The sequence below is a fragment of the Fundulus heteroclitus genome, unplaced genomic scaffold (assembly GCF_011125445.2).
Source record: "Fundulus heteroclitus isolate FHET01 unplaced genomic scaffold, MU-UCD_Fhet_4.1 scaffold_46, whole genome shotgun sequence".
Taxonomy (NCBI): Eukaryota; Metazoa; Chordata; class Actinopteri; order Cyprinodontiformes; family Fundulidae; genus Fundulus; species Fundulus heteroclitus.
In genome coordinates, this window is record NW_023396879.1 from 1,334,061 (window position 1) to 1,341,705 (window position 7,645).

The following is a 7,645-nucleotide window of genomic DNA, read 5'->3' on the forward strand; positions in this document are numbered from 1 at the left end:
TAAGGTTAAACAGTGGTATCGCAGTGAATTTCGAAACCATATTGCTTTTGGTTCAAAATATTTTGTGATGTCATTTGGAGAAAAACAGACATCCGTAGCTACTGTGGGGTATAAAAGCAGCCAGTGCCGAAGCTCCGCCCACACATTGCCCTTATGGCGCCAAGTGCTCAGGGAGGCACCAAACAATTAATTTTTGAATGGAAAACGGACATTAATTTTTTTCCTGTCTCACCAGCATCACCTGTTTCTTTGACATTCGAAGACAGCTCCTCTGACAGTTCCACTTCCTCATCACATCTGCTACTCACTCAGAGGAGCTGTGGATGCCACTCAGTAGCAGCTGACAGGGAGAGAAACTGAAGGACCTTTGGTAGTTTATGATGACCTGTCCCTGCCAAAAGCTGTCCCTGGAAATGTCCCAGATTTCAGTGTATAATGATGGAGTAAAAATGTTTAGCGCAACGACAGGTATTTACCTGGTCCTGCCGCTGTCCTGACATTGTAGAAGAGTTCGAGCCGGACACGCCTTCCCCGCCCCGCCTGCATTACAGATTACGCAAAACAAACCAAACCCCAGCAAAATCATAGACATCCCCGGTTTTCATTAGAGAAATCTGGTCACCTTCACTTAAATAATAATTGAAACATTAACTTATAGACAACAAAGATTGAATGCATGTTTGTATGTTGTTTCACTGTTTCAGTATCATTCACACAGCAGAGCGTTGCGTGGTGCAGCATTCACTCCTGAAAGAGCGTAGAGCCACAGGGAGAGTCGTCTGCATTGTTGATGGCTTTGCAGCAATCCCTCATAATGAGCAAGCATGAAGCGACGGTGGAAAGAAAAACCACCCATTAGCGGGAAGGAAAAACCTCCAGCAGATGATCATGATCATCATATCGCTAGTCACTCCAGCAGATCCCAACGCAACAGTGGAGTTTTGCCGTTGCCATATTATTGTCTGTTGAGCCGATATTTAGGACAGATCTGTTTACTGCTTTCCTCAAACAAGTTAACATTTCTAGTGTTACCACTCTGCTTGTACGACCACAAGATGGCTGCAAAGCATGGGTCTAAATTTAGTAATTGACGTCATTTGAAGTCTTTTGAACGCCTCCATTTCTAACAATGCATGGGATAAGTGACGTACTTTTCTACATTCTTGTGAAAACATGTCTATGTCCTGTGTTTTTCCTTATCACCTGGGTTCGATTCCAGCTTCCCCTTGCCACATGTCGATGTGTAACCCCAAATTGCCTACCGAGCTGCGTCTCAGTGTATGGGGAGTGTTGGCCTGGTGGTTAGAGCAGCGCGCTTGCACTCAGAGAAGGATGCAATCCCCAGCGCCTGCACTCTGGGTCCCTGAGCAAGACCCTTAACCCCAGATTGCCCCCCAGGCGCCGCGCATGGCAGCCCACTGCTCCCCAAGGGTGATGGGTTAAAAGCAGAGAACACATTTTGTTGTAAAGACAATAAAGATGATGTTACTATTATTATAAATTATATAAATATAACGATCTGCTGTTCTTCATTCCCTCAGGTCTTCAACGCCATGATGTCTTTTACTATGTGGAAGGTTATCGCTGATCAGTTTCTCATGACTGAGGAACAGAGCTCTGGTCTTGATCAGAAGATACCAGACATTGCCGAATTAAAAGAGAAACCAGAACCACTGCAGATGATTGAGACAAAAGAGGAAGCAGAACCTCATCAGATGAGTGATATGAAAGAGGAACAAGACCCTCAATCAATTAATGAAAAACAGACTGACAGTGGCTTCTCTCACAATGAAGGGCAGCAGAAGACCAGAACCTCTATGGTGTTTCCTGCTCAGGAGGAAATATTTCATGATGGACCAGAACTAAAAATTGTTCAGATTAAGGAGGAACAGGAGGACCTCTACAGTAATCCGGATGGGCAGCTTTTAGTCAGGCTGGAGAGTGACACCTTTAACGTGACTCCTGCATACGAGGAAATATTCCAAAGAGAACCAGAACTTGTAAGGACTCAACAAGAGGAACCAAAACCAAAGCAGGAACTTGAGGCAAAAGAAGATCCAGAATCTTGGTCAATTAAAAAGGAACCAACTGAACTCTGTATCTTTCAGGATGAAGAGCAACTTTTAGTGAAGGAGACTGACTCCTTTATTCTCACTCATACTGTTAAGGAAGAAGACTTCAGTGAACCAGAAACAATCAAGAATAATTTACTCTGTTCAACCGGCCCTGAAGTTGAAAGGCAACATCAGCAACGAAGCAATCAGCAGAACTCCAGATCAAATAAAGAGGAAAAGCGGAAGCCAGAGAAAGGATGCAAAAATTCTAGCAAACAATGTGAAAATGTGGACAACTCCAAACCAATGAGGCCTAAAAAGAAATTACACTTATGTGAAGTATGTGGTAGATGTTTTGCTAGTCAACAATCCTTAAACGTGCACGTGAGAACTCACACAGGTGAGAAGCCTTATTCTTGTAAGGTTTGTGGTAAATCTTATGTAAGCAGTAGTCAGTTGGCATATCATGTAAGAGCTCACACAGGTGAGAAGTCTTTCTCATGTCCAACCTGTGAAAAAGCTTTCAACAAGCAAAGTACCTTGACTCTACACATGAGAGCTCACTCAGGTGAGAAGCCTTTCTCATGTGTTACCTGTGGAAAAGGTTTCCCTAGGAAATCTACCCTGACTGCACATATGAGAACTCACACAGGCGAGAAACCGTATGCTTGTGACTTGTGTAAAAAATCTTTTCGAGACCGTAGTAATTTGGTTTGTCACATGAAAATTCACACAGGTCAGAAGCATTTTTCATGTGGGACCTGTGGAAAAGAATTCTTCCAACTATATAGTTTGACTCTGCACATCAGAACTCATACAGGTGAGAAGCCATATCCATGCAAAGTGTGTGGTAAACATTTTGGTGATAAAACCAGTGTGGTTAGACATCTGAGAACGCATACAGGTGAGAAACCATATTCCTGTACTCTATGTGGTATATCTTTTACCGACAGCGGTCAACTGGCCCGTCACCTGAGAATCCACACAGGTGAGAAGCCTTTCTCATGCATGACCTGTGGAAAAAGTTTTGCTTGGAAACCCTCCCTGATTGCACATATGAGAATTCACACGGGTGAGAAACCATATTGTTGTGAGTTGTGTGAAAAATCTTTTCGAACCAGAGGTTATTTGATTAGTCACAAGAAAACACACAGGTGAGAAGTCTTTCTCATGCATGACCTGTGGAAAAGCTTTTCTTCAGAAGTCTTCTGTGCACACACAGTCTAGAAACCATATTGTTGCCAATTTTGCGAAAAATCTAACAATGGTCTTAGCAATTGTATTTTGTCACATGAGGACTCAGACAGGTGAGAAGCCTGTTTTATGTGTGACTTATGAAGAAAAATTGTCCCAACCATACAATTTACTATGCACATTAAAACTCATACAGTCGAGAGGACATATCAATGTGCATTGTGTAGTAAGTTATTCAACACCAGATATAAACTTACCACACTTGTGTTTAGTAATAATGTAGGTTAAGGTTTTCTAAAACACTTTAACAGATCTATCTTTGTTTAACAACCAAATGGGATGTGACTCACAACTATTATGATTTATCAATCTAACTTTTATTTCTGTTGTTTACCTGTTGTACTTGACTGTTGGGTGCAATTACTTCTATCTATGTAATCTCTGCTCTGTTTCTCAATATAGTGCTGGAACTTGACCACTTCACCATTTCCTTATTCAATAAGTCTTGGAGGTCAGTTATAGTTTGACTTATAGTTTGACTTACCTACCACAGGGTTTTCCTTAACTATTGAGATAAATAGCCATAATAATTCCCCAATTCCGATTTGCTTGATTTGAAGGATGAGAAATATTATATTATATTTGAAGTTATCCACTTCAATTCCACTTGATGGAATTGGTATTGCGTTACTCAAAGAATTGTCAATTATTCATAATTAGACATCCGTTTTCATCAATGGGAACTTGTAAAACCTTCTGGCTTAAAACTTATTACTATAGAAATTGGCAGATTCTGATGCCGTCACCAAATATTGGATTATTTTATTTTTTGCAACCTTCTCAATGATTTTAGAGTAACTAGTGTATAAAAAAATCCTGTATCACTTCTAATCATAAAATAATATAAATTAATAACTAAGCAATATTTTATTTTTTCCCCATTCTGAAAAGTTTCTTCGCTTTTGCTCTAGAACATGGCTTTGAAATAGCGTGTTATTCCTGTTGCTTAATCTAGTTTGTAATTCCATGTGTTATTCCACTGTCATGCCCAGATTTCTGCATTGTGGGACAATAAAGATATATTCAATTTATATACAAATTATATAGCGCCAATTCATGAAACATGTCATCTCAAGGCACTTTACAAAGTCAAATTCATCCCTATTATACAGATTGGTCAAAAATGTCCTATATAAGGAAACCAGTTGATTGCATCAAAGTCCCGACAAGCAGCATTCACTCCTGGAGGAGCGTAGAGCTACAGGGAGAGTCATCTACATTGTCCATGGCTCTGCAGCAATCCCTCATACTGAGCAAGCATGAAGCGACAGTGGAAAGAAAAACTCCCCATTAGTGGGAAGGACAAACCTTCGGCAGAACCGGGCTCAGTATGAACGGTCATCGGCCTCGACCGACTGGGGTTACAGAAGACAGAGCAGAGACACAACAAGAGAGACAAACAAGCACAGAAGCACACATTGATCCAGTAATCTGTTCTACATTAGATGGTAGTAGCGGGTTTTCTGTCTTCCCTGGATGATGTCACAGCTAACAGAACGTCAGACCAGGTGTACCTACTATGAAGAAAAAAGAGAGAACAAAAAGTTAAAAGCTGAAATGACAACATTCATTTCAATGTAATGCAATGCAAAACTGGAGAACAGTAGACTGAAGAACAGTAGAAATCAGTAGAGTGAGAAAAATAGACCCTGATGTCCTCCAGCAGCCTAAGCCTATAGCAGCACAACTATAGAGATAGCTCAGGGTAACATGAGCCACTCAGCTTTGTCAGAAAGGAAAGTTTTAAGATTAGTCTTAAAAGTAGACGGGGTGTCTGCCTCACGGACCAAAACTGGGAGTTGGTTCCACAGGAGAGGAGCCTGATAGCTAAAGGATCTGCCTCCCATTCTACTTTTAGAGACTCTAGGAACCACCAGCAGACCTGCAGTCTGAAAGCGAAGTGCTCTGTTCTCAGAATTCTGAGAAAAAAGTCAGAATTGAGAAGACTTTTTTTTTTTGGAGTGGCCCTAATCCTCTTCCGTAAGAAAGTGCCTGTTTTGTAAGCTACCAAATATACAAAACAGAATTATCAATAAAACAACTATGTTGTACCCAGTGGTGGGCACAGCTAACCAAAAGGTTAGCTTCACAAAGTTATATTCTGCTAAACAAAAATATCTGCCTCATTACAGTTAAACCGATGATAAATAAGGACATTTATTGGGAGCTGTGCAGCTGAGCAGTGTGTATGTGCGAGCATGCGAGTCAGCAAACACGCCTTCAAAGGCTGGTAGCCCTTAATCACAACTATTTGCAACATTTTTCATTGTTGTTTTCCTTTGATTAGAATAACATATTACTAATTCATCCATGCATCAGGAGTAATTCCTGCAAACAACAAAGCCGGGGTGGTTAAAAAGACAAATTATTTTACAACTATTTAATTAATAGCTGATATCTCCTGCCATTACATTTAGCATAAGACAAAAAAAAAAAAACACACACCACAATATTGTTATACTGTGAAGAATGTTCAACCATGTTTGTGTTGAAAAGATAATGGTGAAAAACAAGGCATTAATTTGAAAAGTTCAGTGTTGGCATTGTAAAAATCATAATGGTGCAAAAATGCAGTTGCGTGCTTTTAAATTTTAAACTGATTATAAAAGTTCAGCAACGTTGGCAGTGCAAAATAATAATGTAAAATGGCCATAAAGTGCAGTGCTGTGCATTGTGATGCGGAATCCAGTTTACAGTTCAACAGTCTGAAGGCAGCAGGGAAAAAGCTTTTGCAGAACCTGGTGGACCTGCAGCGGATGCTGGGGAACCTCTTCCCAGAAGGTAGCACGGAGAACAGTCCGTGGTGGGGGTCTGAGGGGTTTCTGATGATGTTATGGGCTCGGGACACGCAGCGCTGGAATGAAATGTCCTTAATGGAGGGAAGAGGAGCCCCGATGATCTCTTCTGCTGTCCTCACCACTCTCCTCACGTTCTTCCAGTCTGAGGCACCAGGTGCTGTGGGATGATGGTGTTAAACGCTGAAATGAAGTCCAGGAACAGCATTCGCACGTGCATGTTCTTCTCCTCCAGGTGTGCCAGGCTCAGGTGAAGAGCGGAGGAGATGGCGTCCTCAGTGGAGCGGTTCCGCTGGACACCAAGATGGTCATATGTGGAACAAGGAACAAATACAAATTTTAAATGTATTGATATTTATTGTTTTACATTTACAAATTCGAACACCTACGCATACGTTTTATTGACAGTTATCTTACACCATATGTTTATACCAGTTGAATATTGTAAAGGTAATTTTTTTGTGTTCTCCATAGAATTTCCTATGTAAAAGTATTAGTTAAAAAATCTGCTTCAGATTCTTATTTAAATTTATTATTTTAGATGCATTTACATTTATTTTGGTGAGTATAGGTTTGGTGTTGGTTGTTCCTTTAATGGACAGCTAGTGGAGCATTTTGTTTGAGTGGAAGCCGGCCTGGGCGTAGACCAAAACTGTTTATTGATTGTCTCCTGTGGATTTTTAAAAACATTGACATGTACATGGATCAACCCCAAAGACTTCTTTAACCTGGACCTCATTAAATGCATTAAACAACCTGCCTTCGAAGTCTGGACTTTTCATTCTTTTATCACTTGAGGACACAAGTCAAGCTCAAGCTAAAGCTAAGACCCAGGCTGCTCTATGTGAGAACCATTCAAGTTTGCCATTTCAAATATTTTCAAGCTTTTGCTACATTTAAATGTTGTTGTTTTTTTTTACGTGATTCTCACACTACAGGTCCAGCTGCAAGGGTCTAAATACAAATGCACATCATAGTTCAGATTTGGTTCACGGAAGACTTTGGTTGGGAGAATATTGCAGTTTACAATTATCCCCCAATGCTAGAATAATTGCAAAACTGTGCTTCTAAAAGTTAAATGTCTTATCAAAAACTGGAAATATTTTACAACTTAATTTCAGCAAATAGTGATGTGTATGTCTGAGATTAGATATGCAAGTTAAATGTGCTTTAAGCCTGAATGTTTTGTTCTGCCGTTTAAAACTGAAACAATATTCTAAAGTAACAAGTGTTGACCTGTAGCCAGTAAAGGAATATTGCAAGTAAATTATTTGATATTTATTCTGAGCACTAAAAATAAAATGTATCAGAGGTCAGCTGTTTAAAATGCATGGTTAAACTCTAAAAAGAGACCATTTTATTTTATTTGTGAGTCTCAGCTATTGACATGTTTTGTAATTTCTATTGTAGATCAAGGGACATACATTTTCCCAATTTAATCCATTTCAAAACAAACTATACGATCTGAAAGAGCATTTTAATAGTTTGATTTAAAATAAATTACAAAGCATAAAGGATTAAACAGTACTGTCATTTTGAAAA